Genomic DNA, 11,462 nt, shown 5'->3' on the forward strand with positions numbered 1-11,462 from the left:
CGTCTCAGCCAGTTGCAATCTCCAATAATTGTTGTTTTTCAGTGCATGAACCAGGAGTCTCAGGATGAACAGAGTGAGCGCAGCCATGCAAGATAATGTGGGAGTCAGCGGCACTGACCACGGGGGTATCAGAGAGATCTCTGACCATGATCACAGGGGCAATATCTCCCACAGGGTGCTGTCGCAGTGGGATGGAGACCGGGTCACGTGCCGGAGCTGTGGTACCCGCTCTCCATCAGGCGCGGCTCAGCTAATTCCACAGGAACGTTTCCAGGATGCTGCAGTTACTATAGCAACGCCTGATGAGCAGCGACGGTGCAGCAATAACTCACACACGGTGATAACGGCGGTCGGCGTCTGCGACACTTTACTGTAAAACGGAGAAGGGTCGGCCCAAAAATCACCAGGGACAAAAAAAACATTTATGTGTCCAACACTGCGCAGCCGGCCACCAGTGTCCCACAGAGCGCAGCCGCCGCAACGACCGCCGTCCCACAGAGCGCAGCCGCCGCGACGACCGCCGTCCCACAGAGCGCAGCCGCCGTCCCACAGAGCACAGCCGCCACTACGACCGACGTCCCAGAGAGCAGCCGCCGCGACGACTGACGTTCCACAGAGCGCAGCAGCCGCCGTCCCACAGAGCACAGCCGCCACTACGACCGACGTCCCAGAGAGCAGCCGCCGTGACGACTGACCTTCCACAGAGCGCAGCAGCCGCCGTCCCACAGAGCGGAGATGCCGCAACGACCGCCGTCCCACAGAGTGCAGCCGCCGTCCCACAGAGCGCAGCCGCCGCAACGACTGCTGTCTCACAGAGCGCAGCCGCCGTCCCACAGAGCACAGCCGCCACGACGACCGACATCCGAGAGCAGCCGCCGCGACGACTGACGTTCCACAGAGAGCAGCAGCTGCCATCCCACAGAGCACAGACGCCGCAACGACCGCCGTCCCACAGAGTGCAGCCGCCGCGACGACCGCCGTCCCAGAGCGCAGCCGCCGCAACGACCGCCGTCCCACAGAGTGCAGCCGCCGTCCCACAGAGCGCAGCCGCCACAACGACCGCCGTCCCACAGAGTGCAGCCGCCGTCCCAGAGCGCAGCCGCCGTCCCAGAGCGCAGCCGCTGCGACGACCGCCATCCGACAGAGCGCAGCCGCAGTCCCACAGAGCGCAGCCGCCGTGACGACCGCCGTACCACAGAGTGCAGCAGCCACCGTCCCATAGAGCGCAGCCGCCGCGACGACCGCCGTCCCAGTGTGCAGCAGCCGCCCCACAGAGCAGAGCCGCCGTCCCACAGAGCGCAGCCGCCGCCACGACGACCGCCGTCCCACAGAGCGCAGCCGCCGTCCCACAGAGCGCAGCCGCCGCCGCGACGACCGCCGGCCCACAGAGTGCAGCAGCCGCCATCCCATAGAGCGCAGCCGCCGTCCCACAGAGCGCAAATGCAGCGACGACCGCCGTCCCACAGTGTGCAGCCGCCGCGACGACCGCCGTCCCACAGAGCGCAGCCACAACGACCGACGTTCCACAGAGGACAGCAGCCGCCGTCCCACAGAGCAGATGCCATCCCACAGAGTGCAGCCCCCATGACGATAGCCATCCCACAGAGAGCAGCCGCCACGATAACCGCTGTCCCACAGAGCAGCAGCCGCCATGGTCGCCGTCCCACAGAGTGCAGCAGCCGTGACAGCCGCTGTCCCAGAGTGCAGCCGCCACGACGATAGCCATCCCACAGAGAGCAGCCGCCACGATGACTGCTGTTCCAGAGAGCAGCAGCCGCCATGGTCGCCGTCCCACAGAGTGCAGCAGCCGCCGTGACGATAGCCATCCCACAGAGAGCAGCCGCTGCGACGGCCGCTGTCCCACAGAGCGCAGCAGCCGCTGTCCCACAGAGCGCAGCAGCCGCAACGACCGGCGTCCCACCGAGCGCAGCAGCCGCAACGGCCACCGTCCCACAGAGCGCAGCCACCGTCCCACAGAGCGCAGCCGCCGCCACGACGACCGTCGTCCCACAGAGCGCAGCCGCCGTCCCACAGAGCGCAAATGCAGCGACGACCGCCGTCCCAGTGTGCAGCCGCCGCGACAACCGCCGTCCCACAGAGCGCAGCCACAACGGCCGCCGTCCCACAGAGCACAGCAGCCGCCGTCCCACAGAGCAGATGCCATCCCCCAGAGTGCAGCCGCCATGACGATAGCCATCCCACAGACAGCAGCCGCCACGATGACCGCTGTTCCAGAGAGCAGCAGCTGCCATGGTCGCCGTCCCACAGAGTGCAGCAGCCGCCGTCCCACAGAGCGCAGCCGCAACGACCGACGTTCCACAGAGCACAGCAGCCGCCGTCCCACAGAGCAGATGCCATCCCACAGAGTGCAGCCGCCACGACGATAGCCATCCCACAGAGAGCAGCCGCCACGATGACCGCTGTCCCACAGAGCAGCAGCCGCCATGGTCGCCGTCCCACAGAGTGCAGCAGCCGTGACAGCCGCTGTCCCACAGAGAGCAGCCGCCACGATGACTGCTGTTCCAGAGAGCAGCAGCCGCCATGGTCGCCGTCCCACAGAGTGCAGCAGCCGCCGTGACGATAGCCATCCCACAGAGAGCAGCCGCTGCGACGGCCGCTGTCCCACAGAGCGCAGCAGCCGCTGTCCCACAGAGCGCAGCAGCCGCTGTCCCACAGAGCGCAGCAGCTGCAACGACCGGCGTCCCACAGAGCGCAGCAGCCGCAACGGCCGCCGTCCCACAGAGTGCAGTAGCCGCAACGGCCGCCATCCCACAGAGCTCAGTAGCCACAACGGCCGCCGTCCCACAGAGCGCAGTAGCCGCAATGGCCGCCGTCCAACAGAGAGCCGCTGCGACGGTCGCCGTCCCGCAGAGCGCAGCCGCTGTAGAGAACAAGATGGCGACTAACGGGACGACGTTTCTTTAAGACAAGGGCAGCGACCTGGTGATCGCACCGCCGCGCGAGCGTCTTCACAGGATCCGCTCATCCTCGGCGACAAGGCCGGCTTGTTATGTAACCTCGGCACTGATGGGGTTAAATTCTATTTTAAAATTCCCCGTGTCATGGGAATTCAGCGCCAGCGGGAAAATAAGCCGACGGCTTCATGACATATTTCAGGGCAGAGGAGACACAGATTCCATAAAAAAAGGCCCGGCCTCCGCTCGTTACCGGGAGTAGGCCGCGGCGTGCTGCTAAGTCCTGGGCGTCGTGAGCGACTCGCCTCATGGACGGATAATTACCTCACACGGCGACTGACTAGAAGAGAAACTGCGTTACCCAGAGCAACCAATCACAGCGCAGCTTTCATTTCTCCCACAGTAGAATACAAAATGAAAGCTGCGCTCTGGTTGGCTGCTATACAAGGACATGTATAGAAGAAAATAAAAAAAAAAACTCTGTTATCTATATCAACCAATCAGTGCACAGCTTTCATTTTGAATTCTGCTGAGGTAAAATGAAAGCTGCGCTGTGATTGGTTGCTATGGACAACAGAGGTTTCATTAATCTCTCCCAGTGTGTGCAGGGCAACAAGCAACATGGCCGCCGTTACGTCTTCATCTCGGCTCTCCCGGACGCATGAATGGCAGCAATATCACCGCTACTTTCCTAATAATAGAGCACATTTGTCATTCCTGGGAATGTCTGTCCTGCGAACGCCGCAGTAAATACTCGTGATATGAGACGTGTTACATTTGATCCACCTGCAGTGTAAAGCATGGAGGTGTTCGCTGAGGTTACCATGGAGACATAAAGAAGCTTCCCTAACACGTACATACACAGGCCACAGGTCCTCAGACAAGACCTCCATGCTTTACACTGCGCGCTCGCTCTACTGGAAGCTGTAAGGAGCTATTTAAAGTGACAGACGCCAATAAAACAGGAGCTTTTGAAGTTAATCACTACCCTCCCTCAGGACAAGAAAGAACGACGCTCCCAGTAATCGTCGCTGGCATCACGCCTCTATCTATAGATATGTTCAGCCTGGGCCTCCTGGTTCATGGACTATAATGGCAGAACTGCAGTAAAGATTAAAGATGGCTTCCAGGCAGTGGTGAGAGCAGAGAGGGTTAACAGGCTTGGGCAGCGGCGGAGGATTTGGCCGCTGATCACACTGTGTGGGCCGCTGATCGCTCTCCTACCATGCGTCATCTTCACAGGCTGTCCAGGGGGGGCGGCACAGGCGGGGGGCACCAGAATAAGAGGGGCTCCTGCTCCGCCTGGCAGATAATGAGCCCCGACATCAACGATTAGTCAGGTCCGATGCAGGACGCCGATCCCCGACACCGGGGAGAACCCATCCATGTATTGGGCAGATAAACCGCCCCTTTAAGATGAAGCTCAAGAAAGAATTCGGAAATCCGTGTAAATCTGAAGGAAGACGCCAGCGAGCTGCTGCTGACGGATCCTACATTCTACACCTGTGCCACCAACAGCACGAACCACACTAGCACAGGTGCCAGCGGCTGCTGCCCCCCTAACCCAGCGCCAGCTACCCCAGTGCCCCTAACCTACCCCATTATCCCCTACACCAGCACTGGCACCAGCAGCATCTACACAAGCACAGGTGCCAGCGGCTGCTGCCCCTAACCCAGCGCCAGCTACCCCAGTGCCCCTAACCTACCCCATTATCCCCTACACCAGCACTGGCACCAGCAGCATCTACACAAGCACAGGTGCCAGCGGCTGCTGCCCCCCTAACCCAGCGCCAGCTACCCCAGTGCCCCTAACCTACCCCATTATCCCCTACACCAGCACTGGCACCAGCAGCATCTACACAAGCACAGGTGCCAGCAGCAGCTGCCCCAGTGCCCCCAACCTACCCCATTATCCCCTACACCAGCACTGGCACCAGCAGCATCTACACAAGCACAGGTGCCAGCGGCTGCTGCCCCCCTAACCCAGCGCCAGCTACCCCAGTGCCCCTAACCTACCCCATTATCCCCTACACCAGCACTGGCACCAGCAGCATCTACACAAGCACAGGTGCCAGCGGCTGCTGCCCCCCTAACCCAGCGCCAGCTACCCCAGTGCCCCTAACCTACCCCATTATCCCCTACACCAGCACTGGCACCAGCAGCATCTACACAAGCACAGGTGCCAGCAGCTGCTGCCCCCCTAACCCAGCGCCAGCTACCCCAGTGCCCCTAACCTACCCCATTATCCCCTACACCAGCACTGGCACCAGCAGCATCTACACAAGCACAGGTGCCAGCGGCAGCTGCCCCAGTGCCCCCAACCTACCCCATTATCCCCTACACCAGCACTGGCACCAGCAGCATCTACACAAGCACAGGTGCCAGCGGCTGCTGCCCCCCTAACCCAGCGCCAGCTACCCCAGTGCCCCTAACCTACCCCATTATCCCCTACACCAGCACTGGCACCAGCAGCATCTACACAAGCACAGGTGCCAGCAGCAGCTGCCCCAGTGCCCCCAACCTACCCCATTATCCCCTACACCAGCACTGGCACCAGCAGCATCTACACAAGCACAGGTGCCAGCGGCTGCTGCCCCCCTAACCCAGCGCCAGCTACCCCAGTGCCCCTAACCTACCCCATTATCCCCTACACCAGCACTGGCACCAGCAGCATCTACACAAGCACAGGTGCCAGCGGCTGCTGCCCCCCTAACCCAGCGCCAGCTACCCCAGTGCCCCTAACCTACCCCATTATCCCCTACACCAGCACTGGCACCAGCAGCATCTACACAAGCACAGGTGCCAGCGGCTGCTGCCCCAGTGCCCCCAACCTACCCCATTATCCCCTACACCAGCACTGGCACCAGCAGCATCTACACAAGCACAGGTGCCAGCGGCTGCTGCCCCCCGAACCCAGCGCCAGCTACCCCAGTGCCCCTAACCTACCCCATTATCCCCTACACCAGCACTGGCACCAGCAGCATCTACACAAGCACAGGTGCCAGCGGCAGCTGCCCCAGTGCCCCCAACCTACCCCATTATCCCCTACACCAGCACTGGCACCAGCAGCATCTACACAAGCACAGGTGCCAGCGGCTGCTGCCCCCCTAACCCAGCGCCAGCTACCCCAGTGCCCCTAACCTACCCCATTATCCCCTACACCAGCACTGGCACCAGCAGCATCTACACAAGCACAGGTGCCAGCAGCAGCTGCCCCAGTGCCCCCAACCTACCCCATTATCCCCTACACCAGCACTGGCACCAGCAGCATCTACACAAGCACAGGTGCCAGCGGCTGCTGCCCCCCTAACCCAGCGCCAGCTACCCCAGTGCCCCTAACCTACCCCATTATCCCCTACACCAGCACTGGCACCAGCAGCATCTACACAAGCACAGGTGCCAGCGGCTGCTGCCCCCCTAACCCAGCGCCAGCTACCCCAGTGCCCCTAACCTACCCCATTATCCCCTACACCAGCACTGGCACCAGCAGCATCTACACAAGCACAGGTGCCAGCGGCTGCTGCCCCCCGAACCCAGCGCCAGCTACCCCAGTGCCACTAACCTACCCCATTATCCCCTACACCAGCACTGGCACCAGCAGCATCTACACAAGCACAGGTGCCAGCGGCTGCTGCCCCAGTGCCCCCAACCTACCCCATTATCCCCTACACCAGCACTGGCACCAGCAGCATCTACACAAGCACAGGTGCCAGCGGCTGCTGCCCCCCGAACCCAGCGCCAGCTACCCCAGTGCCACTAACCTACCCCATTATCCCCTACACCAGCACTGGCACCAGCAGCATCTACACAAGCACAGGTGCCAGCGGCTGCTGCCCCAGTGCCCCCAACCTACCCCATTATCCCCTACACCAGCACTGGCACCAGCAGCATCTACACAAGCACAGGTGCCAGCAGCAGCTGCCCCAGTGCCCCCAACCTACCCCATTATCCCCTACACCAGCACTGGCACCAGCAGCATCTACACAAGCACAGGTGCCAGCGGCTGCTGCCCCCCGAACCCAGCGCCAGCTACCCCAGTGCCACTAACCTACCCCATTATCCCCTACACCAGCACTGGCACCAGCAGCATCTACACAAGCACAGGTGCCAGCGGCTGCTGCCCCCCAACCCAGTGCCCCACTACGCCAACCGCATCACCAGAGCTCTCTACACTAACAAGTGCCAGCCGCAGTGCCAGCTACCCAAACGCCAGCACTGGCACCAGAAGCATCTGCACAAGGTGCCACTGGCAGCTACCCCAGTACCCCTAACCTACCCAATTATCCCCTACACCAGCGACGGCATCTGCACCTTCCATACTAGCCACGGTGCCAGCGGCAGCGCCAGCTACCCTTACGCCAGTGCCCCCATACCAGCACTCGCTATGCAGTACCCCTAGTCTACTCCACCTTCCACTATACCAGTGCCCGCTACACCAGCCGCAGCACCACCTGCTTGTTGATGCTTTCCAACCAGGAGATTATGTGATTGAGCAAGAACTAAGAAGGATAGAAACCAAACCTAAGAAAATGGCGCCATCGTACCCAGCCGAGATGCAAATAAAGATCCCAGGATCCTCTCGGTTATACGGAGGCAGGTTGGAGCTGCCGAAAACAAGAAACGCTGCACCAATCGCTCCTCGCAGGGAACAGGGTCGCGCCAAAAACGATATAAGAGGAGCCAGTCCTCAATGGACAGCTTAACGGCAGACACGCAGGGGGTGCAGAATTTGGGGGCAATTCCTTGGGGCTCTCCACATGGGTGGGCAACCAGTGGTCCCTGGACAGCGGTAACAGGACCACGAATATTACAGCCAGGTTCTGGGGCACCAGATGGCGAGAAAGGGGCGAGAGGGAGCAACTGGTGCCAGTGCAGCACTCGAAGGGTTAAATGCCAATTACTGGCCGCCGCACAAACAGAGCACCGTGGGTGAATGATGCCCAAGCAAAACAGTGCCCACATTGTAAAAAGAGTGAAGCAATGAATGCAATGGCCACAATCTGCCACCCCTGGCCACGGCAGTGGCCACAATCATCCAGCCTGGAGCTTGGCACTGCCAACAAACATCCTCTCCGCAGCCTGGCAGTGCCCACAATCAACAGCCATCGAGCCTGGCAATAGCAGCGATGAGCTCGGCACTGGCCACAATCACTTAATCAAGCAGGTTTGTCAAATCTAGAGGTGGGCATGGCTCAGAACACGCAAGTATGAGATGCCAGATGCCAACCTGAATAGATCAGTGGTTAATGAAATGACCATTATTAGCTGCCCATGCGGGACAGGTTGGCATCCACGGATTACACCCGGGGTAATGCCTCATTATCAGTAAAGTCATATCTCCAAAGGAGGGCACTGCCAACAGAGTGCCAAGGGTTAACAACGTCGGGGCACAAAGGTGTCAGGTCACAGCACCGTGTAATAGAAAACACAGCGAGGTGCCGTCCAGTATAAGATGAGCTGGCAAAGATATTCACCCGCGCGGTGCCAACACTGCCAGGATCACAGTGGAGAATGTATCCAGGATTAATACCAGAGTCACATGCCACCCAGAATCAACTGCGCCAGTGCACAAAGATGGCACACCCCGGGTCATACAGAGGCAGCAGAGAACGTAACATACAGGACAGAGTCATGGTGCCCCGATACCACCCACCTCACCCTGTGTGCCCACCGCTGCCAGCAAACCATGCCCACTCTCTATGGAGCCTGGCACTGCCCATGATCACACCCCCCCGAAACCTGGCAGCACAATCACCCACCACACACAGCACATCAGCGATCACCAAGACTAGAGGATGGCAGCGCCCGGGGTCAGACCGCACCACAATCCCCCTCCCTCAGCCGGGCACTGGACAGAGGCTACCACAGTGCCCGGATCCTACCCACCCCAGAGAATGGCAGCGACTTATGCCACCTAGATTAATACCCTGGCAGTGCCTGGGATCGAAACCACAGAATTAGCCACAAACCCTGGCACCTGTAACCTGCTAATGCCCAGGATCCCGGGCGCCAAAGGACCAACACCAGAGACCTAGTGTCAGGCGTAAACTACCCTGGAAATTCAACGCCCAAGGACCCCCGACACCGGGATCGCCCGCCCCAGATCACCACCCATCCAGACCACTGTATCAGCCGTCCCAGACCCATCAGTGCCCGGATCACCAACCCCATCGATGCCGGAACCAAACCCTAAACCCACGGCACCAGCCTCAGACCCATTTCTGCCCGGATCCCCGCCCCCCCCCCAACCCACCGGTGCCAATATCGCACCCCCTGACCCCGGATCACCAATCCCCAGACGCCAGGATCGCCTCCTCCTAGACCCCAGGATCGCCTCCTCCTAGACCCCAGGATCGCCTCCTCCTAGACCCCATTACCCAAAACCCCCCAGACCCCCGATGCCTGTATTGCCTCCCCCAGACCCCCGGTGCCAGGATCGCCTCCCCCAGACCCCCGGTGCCAGGAACGCTTCCCCCTGACACTAGGTACCAGGATTGCTTCCCCTCAGACCTCCAGGGCCAGAATCGCCTCCCCCCAGACCCCTGGTGCCAGGATCGCCTCCCCCAGACCCCAGGATCGCCTCCCCCAGACCCCCGGTGCCAGGATCGCCTCCCCCAGACCTCAGGATCGCCTCCCCCAGACCCCCGGTTCCAGGATCGCCTCCTCCTAGACTCCATTACCCAAAACCCCCCCAGACCCCCGATGCATGTATTGCCTCCCCCAGACCTCCGGTGCCAGGATCGCCTCCCCCCCAGACCCCCGATGCCAGGATCGCCTCCCCCCAGACCCCGGGTACCAGGATCGCCTCCCCCCAGACCCCGGGTACCAGGATCGCCTCCCCCAGAATCGCCTCCCCCCAGACCCCCAGTGCCAGGATCGCCTTCCCCAGACCCCCGGTGCCAGGATCACCTCCCCCAGACCCCCGGTGCCAGGATCGCCTCCCCCAGACCCCAGGATCGCATCCCCCAGACCCCCGGTGCCAGGATCGCTTCCCCCCAGACCCCCGGTGCCAGGACCGCCTCCCCCAGACCCCCGGTGCCAGGATCGCTTCCCCCCAGACCCCCAGTGCCAGGATCGCCTCCCCCAGACCCCCGGTGCCAGGATCGCCTCCCCCAGACCCCAGGATCGCCTCCCCCAGACCCCCGGTGCCAGGATCGCCTCCCCCAGACCCCAGGATCGCCTCCCCCAGACCCCCGGTGCCAGGATCGCCTCCCTCAGACCCCAGGATCGCCTCCCCCAGACCCCCGGTGCCAGGATCGCCTCCCCCAGACCCCAGGATCGCCTCCCCCAGACCCCCGGTGCCAGGATCGCCTCCCCCAGACCCCAGGACCGCCTCCCCCAGACCCCCGGTGCCAGGATCGCTTCCCCCCAGACCCCCAGTGCCAGGATCGCCTCCCCCAGACCCCCGGTGCCAGGATCGCCTCCCCCAGACCCCAGGATCGCCTCCCCCAGACCCCCGGTGCCAGGATCGCCTCCCCCAGACCCCCGGTGCCAGGATCGCCTCCCCCAGACCCCCGGTGCCAGGATCGCCTCCCCCAGACCCCCGGTGCCAGGATCACTTCCCCCCAGACCCCCGGTGCCAGGATCGCCTCCCCCAGACCCCCGGATCTCCTCCTGGCGCCTGCCACTGCCCAGTTTACACCATGGACGCTCAGATCCTGGGAGGGTCCCTGTAAGCGTCCGCGCAGATCCCCCACAATCTCCCGCAGACACTGAGGGATCCGTCCCCTCCCGGCCCCGTCATCCCCGATCATTCATCACCCCCGTGTACCGGGGACAAGCCGCCATCAGTCCGGGCGTGTCCCTTACCACCACCCATCCCATCCCCGAGCTCCGCCGCTCATCCGCTCACCTCTCTCCGCGGTCTCCGCTCTCCTCACTCCGGTCCAGGGCGGACAGCGGATTGGGCTGTGACGTGCGTTTTCACTAGCGAAGCGAAATGTCCCAGCCGGCACACCATACACTACAGCCTCCGCCCACTCCACTACGCCCCGCCCCTGACTCCGTGACTGGCATCCCAACAGCAGCACAGAACAGTGACGTCATCTTCTAGGTGGTTGGTAGACCAGCATGCTTAGCGGCTGCTTCCTGCAGAATTTTACCCTGTCAGTTAAAGTCAGCCATGTTGAGAAGGTCAAAACCGCAAAATTGTGGGATGTATCTGATAGAGGGGCTGTAGCTAATCCTCTCCTGTGTGATACTGTCTGCTGAGCCGGGTATCTAATCCTCTCCTGTGTGATACTGTATGCTGAGCCGTGTATCTAATCCTATCCTGTGTGATACTGACTGCTGAGCCGTGTATCTAATCCTCTCCTGTGTGATACTGTCTGCTGAGCCGTGTATCTAATCCTCTCCTGTGTGATACTGACTGCTGAGCCGTGTATCTAATCCTCTCCTGTGTGATACTGACTGCTGAGCCGTGTATCTAATCCTCTCCTGTGTGATACTGTCTGCTGAGCCGTGTATCTAATCCTATCCTGTGTGATACTGACTGCTGAGCCGTGTATCTAATCCTCTCCTGTGTGATACTGACTGCTGAGCCGTGTA

General features: G+C 61.6%; 1 protein-coding gene across 12 annotated transcripts in view; it reads right to left on the bottom strand.

Annotated features, from left to right (window-relative positions):
* Positions 1-10,925, bottom strand: part of ERC1 (ELKS/RAB6-interacting/CAST family member 1) — a 66,727-nt gene extending 55,802 nt beyond the window's left edge. For all 12 annotated transcript variants that reach the window (XM_077267044.1, XM_077267042.1, XM_077267041.1 and 9 more), the window contains exon 1: positions 10,768-10,925. The gene's annotated coding sequence lies outside the window, so the exon portion shown is untranslated. The remainder of the gene's footprint in view (positions 1-10,767) is intronic.
* Positions 10,926-11,462: the final 537 nt, after the last annotated feature.

The sequence above is a fragment of the Ranitomeya variabilis genome, chromosome 5 (genome assembly GCF_051348905.1).
Source record: "Ranitomeya variabilis isolate aRanVar5 chromosome 5, aRanVar5.hap1, whole genome shotgun sequence".
Lineage (NCBI taxonomy): Eukaryota > Metazoa > Chordata > Amphibia > Anura > Dendrobatidae > Ranitomeya > Ranitomeya variabilis.